General features: G+C 38.3%; 1 pseudogene; it reads right to left on the bottom strand.

Moving 5' to 3' along the window:
- Positions 1-11,208: 11,208 nt before the first annotated feature.
- Positions 11,209-12,532, bottom strand: LOC110195833 (26S proteasome regulatory subunit 4 pseudogene; annotated as a pseudogene).
- Positions 12,533-13,059: the final 527 nt, after the last annotated feature.

Genomic DNA, 13,059 nt, shown 5'->3' with positions numbered 1-13,059 from the left:
GGTTTGACCATATCGTTACCTTACTTAATAGACTTTACTGGTTCCATATAACCTCTATGATCAAATAGAAACTCTACTCTGTGGCATTTAAAGCTCTTCCCAGCCTAGCCCCTTCCTCCTTTTCTAATCTTACACATTACTCCTTTCCACACACTTTACAATTCAGGCATCCTGGCCAACTTGCTATTCTTTACACACATACAAGTCCACCTCCTCTCCGTGCATTTGCACTGGTTGGGTCCCATGCCTGGAATGCTCTTCCTTTCCACCCTCCCTTCTTGGAATCCTTGGTTTCCTTCAAGACTCAGCTCAAGTATCACCTTCTGCAGGAGGACATTCCTGGTTCTTCTCCTCCCTGCCCTCTAGCTGCTAGGGTCTTGTGCTGTAAGGTCGCTTTGTATTTTGCACATACATGTGTATCTATATCTATCTAGTCTTTCCCAAATTAGAATGTAAACTTCTCAAAGGCAGGATGGGTTTTCTTCTTGTGTTCCTTGTGCTTGGTATGTAGTAGGTACTTTATAAATGCTTATTGATTGCCTAATTGATCTTGATCTGAAGCTCTACTTTATCAACCCGAGCTACATTATTCTTGACAAGTAGTCATCTAGTCTTTACTTGAAGACCTCCCATGGGATGGTGGTGGTGGGAATCCATTACCAAATAGGGCAGAACTTTCCACTTTAGGATAGTTATAATTGTTGGGAAATATAAAGCCTAAATGTATTGCTTTGCAACTTTCATTCATTGCTCCTACTTCTGCCCTTGGGGGCCCAAACAGAGCAGGCCTAATCCCTCTTGACAGCCTTCAAACATCTGAAAACATCCCATATCCCTTCAACAGATATTCATCTGTTTTGAACTCATGGCCCTTCACCATCCTGATTGCCCTCCTCTGGACACTTGCTTTACATTTCATCTATCCCTCATGGCATCATCTGCAAATTCTGTAATTATGCCATGATAATAGCTGACATTTATGTAGGCTTTAAGGTTTTCAGTGTGCTTAACATGTATTATCTCATTTGAACCTTCCTACAACCTTGTGAAATAGGTATTTTTAGGTATCATTATCCCAATTTTAGAGGTGCAGAAAAAAAGGTTCAGAAAAATGAGGTGATTTGCTCATGGCCACCTAGCAGCAGAGGCATAATTCACACCCAGATCTTCTTGACTCCAAGTCCAATATTATTTTCCATTATATGGTCATAGGTCTTCCCTCCCTATGTTCTATCTTGATCCATGATGTCAAACAATCATTTTGACTGAAGCGATTGATAATAATAGCTCATATTTTACATAGTGTTTTTAAAATTAAAGTTTACAAAATCCTTTCCTTGTAACAGTACTATGAAGTAGATACTGTAAATATAACAATTATAATAATAATTGTTACATATTATGTGATAATATAAATATTATTTTACAGGTGGGAAAAATTGAAACTCAAGGAAGTTATCTATGATCACGCAGTTGTAGCTCAGGATTTGCAACTCTCACATTAAGTCTATCACTTTCTATTATACCATGCTACATCTTCCCAGTACAGAGGCACAGCCTTCTTGTATTTGCTACAGTAAAACTAAACACTTTTTCTTTCATGCAAAGGCAGCTAGGTAGCACAGTGGATATAGCATTAGACTTAGACTCGGGAACTTCTGAGTTCAAATCACACCTCAGGCAGTTAGCTATTCAATCCTGGCCAAGTCACTTAACCTCTCTTGTACCTCAGTTTCCTCATCTGTAAAATGGAGATAATAATAGTACCCACTTCACAGGGCTTTTGTGAGGATCAAATGAGGTAATACTTATAAAGATTTTGCAAATCTTAAAATGCCGTATGTTTTTGTTCAGTCATGTCTGACTCTTGTGACTCTGTGGACTATACTGACCATGGGGTTTTCTTGGAAAAGATACTGGAGTGGTTTGCCATTTCCTTTTCCAGTGGATTAAGGCAAACAGAGGTTAAGTGACTTACCCAGGGTCACACAGCTAGTAAGTGTCTGAGGCCAGATTTGAACTTAGGTCTTCCTGACTCTAGGCCTAGTGCTTTATTTACTGAACAACCTAGATGCCTCCTAGGTAAACAGAGATTAAGTGACTTGCCCAAGGTCACACAGCCAGTGAATATCTGAAGTTGAATTTGAACTCAGGACTCCCTGACTCCAGGCCCAGTGCTCTATCCTTTGAGCCATCTAACTGTCTTAAAATGCTATATAAATGCTAGCTATTATTATTTATCATCATCATCATCATCATCATGCAATTGGAGAGGAGTGGAGTAACGATTTTTGCAAACTATTCATAAGGCTTGTTCCATTTACCATTTCAAGAAATGATCCATGGATATCTTATGCTGATTTATTTCCTTCTTATGTATGTATATAGCCAATCTCTATAAATAGAATTGGGATTAAAGCATCAGTTCTAGAATGCTTAGACTTGATAATGAAATAATTTGTGATGACTAGTTTAATTATTTTTTGATTATCAAAATTATTTAATTTTGTTCTATTCACAGACTTTCTTCCCTTTATAAGATGGTGTTATTTTAAGAAAGTTGCTGTTCATTTTTCTTCCCATTCACTGTAGTAAACTGAATTTATGCAGAGCAATAAAACATGTCAAGTTTAACAAAGTTAATCTGATCTATGTTACTCCAACCCTTCATAAGATTTATTAGAATCTTTGTCTCTAAGTCTAATGTGAGATATGCAGTTTAGAATAATTGTTATGTAGGCAGCTGGAAGATACAATTTGAATGGGAAAGAAATTCATTACGTCACAACATTATTAGAGAAACAGATATAGAATTACCAGTGTTTAAATCTATTTTCAGTATTTTGAAATTATATGTTACATGAAAATGTTAAACTAGAGGAAGCTTTATATGTTATTGAATCTCTAGTTTCTTTGAGCAGCTGCCAAGGGCTAATGATCATAATAATAATTATTATTGCAATAATAATAATGAATAGAAAGGCTATTTTAAAATATGATGCTTTTAAAAATAATATTGAAGATGACAAAGTGTGTATCATGATTTCTCCAATAAAGACTAAGACCATAAAATTACCTCATAATTATTGCTTCCAATGAAGCATACTAATATTTCACCTGCCTTTATTTTTCCCCCTACACAGTATCCTCTGGTATTAAGTTGAGAAGACAAACACACATACATATAGTATATATTTAAAAGTATATATGAGCACATATATGTATGTATGTGTCTGTATTTGCTAAATAATTTAAACAATTTTAAAGAAATGTTTCTTATACCAATAAGCATAAAGTGTTATATGAACATTTTACTTAAACCAGAGAAATAGAACTTTCAGCCCTATAGATAAATTAATGATTGCCTTGCAAATCATTATAAATTATTCTTTTTTTTTGACTGGGCAATGGGGGTTAAGTGACTTGCCCAGGGTCACACAGCTAGTAAGTGTTATTGTCTGAGGCTGGATTTGAACTCAGGTGCTCCTGAATCTAGGGCCATTGTTCTATCCACTGCATCACCTCACTGCCCCCTATAAATTATTCTTATGTTTGGATTTTGTTTAATGACCCTCAAGAATTTTTGTATCCAGAATTCTGGAAAACTCGTTAAGACCAGAGCTGGGACTTTGTACCTACCTCATGCTACTGTCTGTCATAGTGCTTTCAGTAGTCATCTATCCATTAGATTATCAGTTTCCTGTGAGTATTCTTTTCTTATTCTTATTGCATCTTTGGTATTTTGGGGCAGTGAATGGAGTGCTGGCCTGGGAGTCAGAAAGACTCATCTTCCTTAATTCAAATCTGTTCATAGATGCTTATTAGCTGTGTGGCCCTGGGCAAGTCACTTAACCCAATTTGCTTCAATTCCTCATCTATAAAATGAGCTGGAAAAGGAAATGACAAACCTCTCCAGTATCTTTACCAACAAAACTCCAAATGGGGTCACAAAGAGTCTGAAACAACTCAACAACAACAACAACAATGACAAGAGCAACAACAATTTCCTAATACTTTGCAATGTATCCTACACATAGTAGCTGCTTAACAAATATTTGATAAATTGAAATAACATATTTCTTGCGTTTCTTTATAGAAGCTGACTGACAGAAACAAAATGAGTTGGGGGCAATTCCTTGAGGTCATTGAACTGATCACTTGGTTCATTAATTCAACTGATTCACTTTTTCACTTGTTCACTGTCATGTAACGGCAACCTAAGTAATTTTGGTATGTCTGGAAGCAATTACCCATGCATACTGGGTACTATCCTTTTCAGATGTCTTTAGCAAGATAGAATTCCTGGAAAGACTTAGGGACAGTGGGCCTAGAGAAAGGTATTAGAAAACCTCTGGAGGTTCTTTTCTGGTCTAAGCTTCCATGATGCTCAGCCACTAAGGTCTGGTAGCTCTCAATGTAAGTGCTTATTAATGAAATAATAAATCACAAACAACAGATGTCATATGTCACTTTTAAGAACTCTCTTAAGCTTTGTATTGAGGCTAATTGTATAGGACACCTTGATCTTGTTTCTATGGAAACTTCTGTGTTTACATATTATAGAATTGAATTCTCTTTTTTGGGGGAGGGTGTTGGTTTTATTTCCTAATACTTTATTTGTGTTAAGTAATTGTTCCTACTCATTTTTCTTTGTAATGTACCTCATTGAGGACCAGGCATTGCAGAAACCAACTGCAATGTTTCCTGCCTCTCTGTAAATATATACATTAAATGTCTTTGCTGAATAATATTTCATACTTTCTTTTTATATTTATTTGAACTTCACTGACAGGTCAAGGAAAATGAATAAATTTGGCTTTCAGACTTGTAGTGTAAGAGTTTTATTTTTAAAAATTATTCTCTAAAATTATAAATCAAGCATATTTTGCTCAACATTTTCCCTTTATATTGGAAAGGATCACATTAACTGTATTTGTGTAGTAAAAATTTTTCATCCAAAGGAATGCTGTGACCCTCTGTATCTGTGATATACATGTTTAATTAATCATTCATATAGATTTTTTTACTTAGGAAATAAAGGTGTAGGAACTAGACCTATTTTTTAAATTGGTATCAAGAACTACCAGTTGAGGAAAATTCCCTTATCAATGCAAGTCAGTATCATCTCTTCAACTTAGAGTCTTAGAGAACTGCCTAGAGCAGAGAGGTTAAGTGTTTTTCCTAGAGTCACACAGTCAGTAAAGGTCAAAGGTGAGTCTTCAACCCACATCTTACTAGATCTGAGGATAGCTTTTTATCCACTGTCCTAGGCTTCCAGTAATGGTCTAACTCCAAACATTGGCTTCTGTTTATTGGCACAATTTTCCTAATACTATGATCTTCTAACTCTTGTTTACTTCTAAGAAGGGTAGATAGCATTCAGTGATCACATTTTCTCATCACCTACCTATCTATTCCTTAATTCCTTGCAGTCTGCTGTCTGTTTCCATCAGTCTATTGAGACTTCTTTCTCCAAGGTTATTATTGGCCTCTTAATTATCAAAACCAATGACCCTTTCTCGATTTTCATTCTCCTTAACCTATCTGAAGCATTTCAGCCTGATGACCACCTAGTACTTCTTCACATTTTCTTTTCCTTTTCCTTTCTTAGCATAATCCTTTCCTGGTTCACTCTGTAACTATTTGACTACTTTTTAATGATCACTTTCACTGATCCATCTTCAGTTCTCCTGCCCCCTCAGTACTGGTGTTGATGCATGCAAAAGCGTTTACTAAGTTAGATGTGGTAGGCACTATGCTAGGTAATTGGGAATATTCTGCCTTTATTTAGGACCTTACATTTTAATAGGGGTAATCAATACATATAGGAGAATAAAGTCCAGGGAGGGAGTTTTGGCCTAGGGGTCACAGGAATAATGAATAGAACCATAGGGCAATGAACTGACATGCTCATTCTAGGAGCAACAGTAGTATTGGTTTGATTACTGTTCCCAGAGCAAGAAGTGGAAAGTGAGCTGGGGAGAGATGAGGAAGGGTGGTACATTTTTTCTCCTTGAAGGGCACATGGCAAGATATCTCAGGGTGATGAATGTGAAATATGGTCTGAAACTACCTCAGTATAGCAGGTTAGGTGAATTTGCCCTTTCACTCAGCAATTAGGTAGCTCAATCTTAGGATGGCATTCCAAAGTTAAGTAGATGAACTCCTCTTATCATCTTCTATGCAGGGCTGCACTGGAGAATATTATTCAAGGTGGGGAAAAAGGGGTGCAATAGGTCAGATGGCAAGATATCCTGGTTGGACAGATATGAAGCATGTCCTAGAGCCAACTCCATATGATGGGTTAGATGAGTCTGCCTTCACTCACCAATCAGGGCAGCTCCATCACAGAGCAGAATTTCAAAGGTGAACATTCCCCAGCATTCTGATCTCTTCCCTCTTCTTTTGTCTCTCTATACTCTCTCCTCAGGCAATATCATTCACTTTCATGGCTTCAATCATCTGAGAATCTCAGAATTTCATTTGACCAGTCTCAGACTTTAGATGACTTTCAGATCTACAGATCTTTTCAGTTCCAGACATCCAATCTCACATTTCCATGTGCCTTCTTGACAGCTCTACCTGGCTGTCCTGTTAACTTCACATACCCACTACATAAACACTAGTCTTTCATGGAAACATTGTTTCCCCAACTTTCCTATTTCTGTCAAAGACACTGCCATGCTTCCAACACACCTATACTAGAAAACTTAGGGCCTAACTCTCCTCTCTCCCTTACATCCTATGTCTGTTAGTAAGTCTGTTAATTAATTCTTCCTCTGAGATATCTTTCATATCTTCATCATCATTATCATTAATAACCATTTATCAAGCAGTTATTATGTGCCAGGCATTATACTAAGCTTGAGGAATACAAAGAAGGGCATCTTCCCTATTTTCTCCATGAATAATATCACCATCCTATTTCAGGATTCTGAAATCTTGCTTTGTCTCTTACTTTTTTTTTGGGGGGGTGAGGTAATTGGGGTTAAGTGACTTGCCTAGGGTCACACAGCTAGTAAGTATCAAATGTCTGAGGCTGAATTTGAACTCCAGGGCCAGTGCTCTATCCACTGTACCACCTAACTGCCCCAAGTAAAGGAATATTGCTATTTATCTTTTTTTTTAAACTAGGCAATGGGGGTAAGTGACTTGCCCAGGGGTCACACAGCTAGTAAGCATCAAGTGTCTGAGCTCAGATTTGAACTCAGGGCCTCCTGACTCCAGGGCCAGTGCTCTATCCACCTAGCTGCCGCCTTTGTTCCTTGTTTAGACTCTTCTAAATGGCTTCCCTGATTTCCAGTCTTCCATCCATTAGAGAATTTAAGCAGCTCGTTAAAGGTCCTATTTATCCTTTACACAATTACCTTCTTAATGAATACATCTGGCCATGTTATAACCTTACTAAAAATATTAAGTGATTCTCTGTGGTCTAGAAGAAAATACCATTTTATTAGTCCAACATTCAAGATCTTTCACCATCTGGCTATAGCCTATCTTTCTAGTTTCATTTTACTTCATCCCCCAGCACTTACTGTAGAACATTAGCTCTTCTGAAATCTCGTCCTGACTTCTCCTGCCTCCATGCATTCACTTAGGTACTCTTCTCTTCTGGTAAAAGACTCCTTCATGTTTTCAGCCTTTTGAAACTCTTGTCTTCCTTTAAGGCCCACATCAGGTGCCACCTCTTCCATGAAACCTTTCCATATCTCCTTCAGTAAAAGTGAATTTTACCTTCTTAAATTTCATATAGAACCTTGTCTAGACGTTTCCTTAGTCCTTATTATCTTCCACCTTGAATAATATACATCTATATACGTGTTCTTCAACTCCATTTGTTTGTAAGCTTCTTGAAGGCAGGGACAATATTATTCCTTATCTTTGCATCTTCTGCACTGAGCACAGTGCCTTACACATAGTTGGAGTTTAATAATTATCTATTTAATACAATTGACTCATTGAATTGACAGATTCTTTTGGCCTTTGGGGAGATCAGTGTGGTGTAGTAGAAAGAATGTTAGGTTTGGAGACAGAAGACCTAGTTTTGAATTTTTGCTCTGTTACTACCTGTGAACAGAACCTGGCACATAGTAAGTGCTTAATAAATGCTTATTGACTGACTGACTTTGTAAAAGTCACTTCAAAATATAATAATAGCTAGTCTTTATAGAGTACTTTAAGACTTTAGAAATGACTTATGGATATCCTAACAAAAACCATGGATTGAAGTAGGTAGTATACTTACCCTATTTTGCAGATGAGAAACTTAAGCAAACAGAGATTAAATTACTTGCCCAAGGTTACACAGTAAGTAAGTATCCAAGGCTGGATTTGAATTCATGTCTTCTGGACTCCTGGCACACAGCTCTATCCATTGCACCATCTAGCTGCTGCTTCATTGTTTGTGTTTACAGCCTTCTTATGGGTAAAATAAAAGGGTTGGATTGATGATCTCTGAGGTGTCCTGAAGCTCTAAATCCTTTAAATCTGTAATGTCATTGTTTCTAGAAGGTCAGCACAGGAAATAACTTCATGTGAATTTTGGGGATCAAATGAGAAAATATTTGTAGAAAGTACTCAGCACAGAGCCTGGGACATAGTAGGTACTATCTAACTGCTTATTCCTTTCCCTTTTTACTTGTTATGGGCATTTTCTATTCTTCTGGATCAAGAGATTTCTGTATTTAAAATAAACCACAGTACATGGTAGTAGTTTTTGTTTTTAACCTTATCTTTAAATGTTCATGAATCTATGTAACTACTGAGAGTTTAAGTCAGAATGGCACTGTCGATACTGTTCAGATTATGAGAACACATGCCTACTTGTGAGGGGAATCAGTTTATTTCTGTGGCTGCAATCACAAGAGACCATGAATGGCAGGAATGGTTGCAGGAAACTGAAAATTTTGAGTCTGTTCCATGTTTTGTCATTATTTAGAAGATAATTGGAGTTGAAAGGGTAGGACCTTTAATGAGCTGCTTAAATTCCCTAATGGCTGGAAGACTGGAAATTAGTGAGATGTATGTAGTTCTACATGAGTGAGCATGTAGAACTACTAAGACTATTACTCAATCAGTCAACAAGCATTTGTTAAGTGCCTACTATGTGCAGGCACTGGAGTAATGGAAAGAATGCGGGACTTAGAGTCAAATCCCCTATCAGACAATTACTAGCTATGTGAAGCTGGGTGATCACTTAATCTAACTGTGCTTCGGTTACCACATTGATAAAATGAGGAGGCTGGACTCAGCCTCAACGGTCCATTCCATTTTCAAATATCTGATTCTATGATACACATACAAAGAATGAAATCATCCCTACTTCCAGTGTGGCTTCCCTCCATTCTAATGGGGGAGACAATTAAGTACAGGGTAGTAAATTCAAGTTAGTTTGAGAAAGGGCATTAGCAATTGCGGGAAGGATCAGGAAAGGCTTCATATAGAAAGTTGTGCTTAAGCTGAGTCTGGAAGGAAAAGAGAGATTGTATGAAACAGAGATGAGGAGAGTCCATTTAAGGAATGAGGGGCACCCAGTTAGGCACCCATTGAGGTGGATTGAGGAGATGGAGTATCCAGTGTGAGAAACACAGAGAGCCCAATTTGTCTGAAAGGAAGAGTGCAGAAGAGAGAATAACATAAAATAAGACTGGACATATAGGTTGAGGCAAGTTTATGAAGGACTTTAAAAGCAAAATGGAGAATGTTTACATTTAATTCTAGAATAGGGTTTCTTGATCTGGGTCCCACAGATCTTCAAGAATGCTATAGATGGATTTCAGAGAGTCTGTGAACTTGGATGGGGAAAATTGCATCTTTATTTTCATTAACATTTGGTTTACTTTGTAATTCACTATGTATTTTTTATGTGTTTAAAAATATTATTCTGAGAAGGGAATATAGGCAACACAGACTGCCATATAGCTCCATTGTACAAAAAAAAGTGAAAAACATCTGTTCTAGGGTCAACAGAAAGGTATTGGAGATTTGTCTATGGGAGTAGTATGGTCAGATCTGTGCTTAAGGAAAATAACTGGAGGATGGATTGGAGTGGGGAGAGACATGACACAGGGAGAACAATGAGGAGGCTGTTACAATGATCTAGGAAAGAGTTGATGAAGGTTTGAATGAATGTGGCAGCTTTGTGAGTACAGAGAAGAGGTCAGATGTCAATGATATTGTGGAGGTAGAAATGGCAAGATTTGGTAATTTTTGGGTTGGAGAGAATAGGGAGACTTCAATGATGGTAGTGTTTTTGACAAAACTAGGGAAGTTCCAAAGATGGGAGGGTTTGGTGGAAAAGATAATGAGTTCAGTTTTTGAGATGTTCAGTCTGAGATATCTCTGGAACATTCTGTTTGAAATGTCTATTAGGCTTTTAGTGATACAAGACTGAAGTTCAGGAGAAAGATGGGCACTGAATATATAGATCTTGGAGTCATCTTTATGGAGACCTTATGAGGTAATCAAAACAGAGAGTGTAGAGAGAAAAGAGGAATCAGGATAGAACCTTGGGAGCCATTTAAAGTTAGGAGACATTATATGGATGATCAGACACCAAAGGATACAGAAAAACAGTGGTCAGACAGGCAAGAGGAAAACCAAGTTACAGTATTGTCACAAGAACCCAGAAAATATACAGGAGAAAAGGGTCATCAACAGGGTCAAATACAGCAAATTCAGCAGATAGGTAGAGAAGTATGAGCAAAGAGCAAACAGGAGAATACTGATAAATTTGGAAAGGGCAGTTTCAATTTAGTGATGAGGCTGGAAGCCATGTTGCAAAGGGCTGAGGAGTGCATATGAGAAGAAGAAAGGAATGCAGTGAGTATACACAGCCTTCCCTCTTCCCTCTTCCCCTTCCCCTTCCCCTTCCCCCTCCCCCTTCCTCTTCCCCTTTCCACTTTCCCCTTCCCTTTCCCTCTTCCCCCTCCTCCTCCCCTCCCCTTCCAAAAAAGCTTTCCAAAAAAGTACTTTTTTTTTTAAAAAAAGAGAACACTTTATTGTGGAATACAGTGCAGCACAGTGAACAAAAGACTAGCACGGTTCAATGGGTACCCCACACATCCTGTCTGAGTAATACATATATATAAAAAAACCCCTTGCTCATAAAGACCTACTGGAGCATGGATGCCCCCTCAGTCCTCCCAGTGTTATTACTTCAGGGGGTCTGGAAAGCTCCCAACAACTCTCATGGAGGCAGCACGGGTCATTTAGAGATACAGTCCCTCTAGGGTGCCTTCTAATTTCTTATAAAGTACATTTTCTTTAGATTTTTTGAAGTCTTCATTTGTTACTTTCATTCTGAGTTCTCTTAGGGCCATGAGACCAGCTTCTGTACAAATTGCCTTGATATCGGCTCCAGACAAGTCATCTTTAGTCATGATCAAATCATCTAAAGTTACATCATCTGCCAAAGTCATTCTGCTTGTATGAATCTGAAAGATGCGCTTCTTGGTCTTTTCGTCTGGAAGAGGGAACTCAGTCTTTCGTTCAATACATCCTGGTCTGATTAGTGCTGGATTCAGAGTTTCTATTCAGTTTGTGACCATAATCACTTTCACATCTCCTCTAGAGTCAAACCCATCCAATTGATTCAACAATTCCAACATCATTTGCTGAGTTTCTCTTTCTCCACCTGAATTTGAATCATACCTTTTGGTCCCTATGGCATCAATTTCATCAATAAAGACAATGGATGGAGCACGTTCCTCAGCTACTTGGAACAATTCTCAAACGAGTTTGGGCCCATCTCCCAAGTACTTCTCGATAAGTTCAGAACCAACAACTCTGAGGAAGGTGTCGGAGGTCTGGTTTGCCACAGCTTTGGCTAGCAAGGTCTTACCTGTGCCAGGTGGGCCATAGAGAATGACTCCTTCAGGTGGCTTAATACTCATCTCCTCATAATATTCAGGATGAGTGAGGGGAAGCTCCACAGATTCCTTAATTTCCTGAATCTGGTTATCCAAATCCACCAATATCAGCATATGTCTCCTGTGTAGCCTTCTCTTCATCACTATGATGAGGGGATCTGTGTCATCCATCAGAACTCCTATCACGTCAGGAACCTTATGGTTGAGGAGGACAGAACATCCTGGTTCTAGCAGATCCTTGTCTACAAATTATAGAATGCTGACATAATGCTCTGATCCCACCGAGGTAGATATGATGGCATGATTATCATCAATGATCTCCTCTAAGGTCCCTAGAGACACTGGGGTACCTCTCAGATCATCCACCTTTGATCGTTCTTCCTCTTGCTTTTCTTCCAGTGGTTTCATTTGTTCTTGATTTCTGATGAACTCTTCTTCCATGAGAAGATAATCTTTAATTCTCTCCAATTTCAATAATTTTAGCCTGCACTGAATGTGAGGTGTTACAAGTGGCAATTTGCTGGCAGCATCTGGTCCCTTTGTTTTCTTCTTTTTTCCCACCCTAGTTGGAACTGGAGGCTCATATTTCTTTTTCTTGTCCTTGTCATCCCTCTTGCCACCCCCAGGACCATGTCCACCACTCTGACTTTGACCCATCACTCTCCCAGTCAAAAAAAGTACTTTTAAGAGTAATCTGCATCATTAACATTTCCCCCATCACTTTCTTAAGTCTAGATAATTAACAAAACAATAAATCAAGTCTAATTTGTAGCACTGGCAATATCTGAAGTGTAAATGCTCATGTTGAAAATTTAATAGTTGGCTGTCGGGAGTCAATTGGGTTAGCTCTAAAACACCCATGGATGATATGGTCTAGTGAAGTTATTTTTTTTTTTAAAGTCTGGGGGAAGACTTGGACATGTTTGAAGACAGTAGGGTAGGACCCAGTACATAGGGAGAAGTTTAGTGGTAGTGGTGGTGGTGGTAGTGGTGGGAAGTGGCTGAAATCTGTTGGAGAAAATTGTAGAGAAGAAGATCAAGTACACATGTAGGAGTGTTGGCTTTCGCAAGGAGAAGAGTCCCCTGATTGTCAGAGACTGGAGGAATGGAGGTTAGAGTGGGGGATGATGTCAAGGGATTTTGAGATGAAGAGAAAGGGAAAAGAGGGGGCTTGTGTCAAATGGCCTCA

This window comes from Phascolarctos cinereus, unplaced genomic scaffold (genome assembly GCF_003287225.1).
Source record: "Phascolarctos cinereus isolate Bilbo 61053 unplaced genomic scaffold, phaCin_HiC Scaffold_726;HRSCAF=1367, whole genome shotgun sequence".
Classification (NCBI taxonomy): domain Eukaryota; kingdom Metazoa; phylum Chordata; class Mammalia; order Diprotodontia; family Phascolarctidae; genus Phascolarctos; species Phascolarctos cinereus.
Note: the sequence above shows the minus strand (reverse complement) of the source record. Positions and strands in the feature narration are given on the sequence as shown.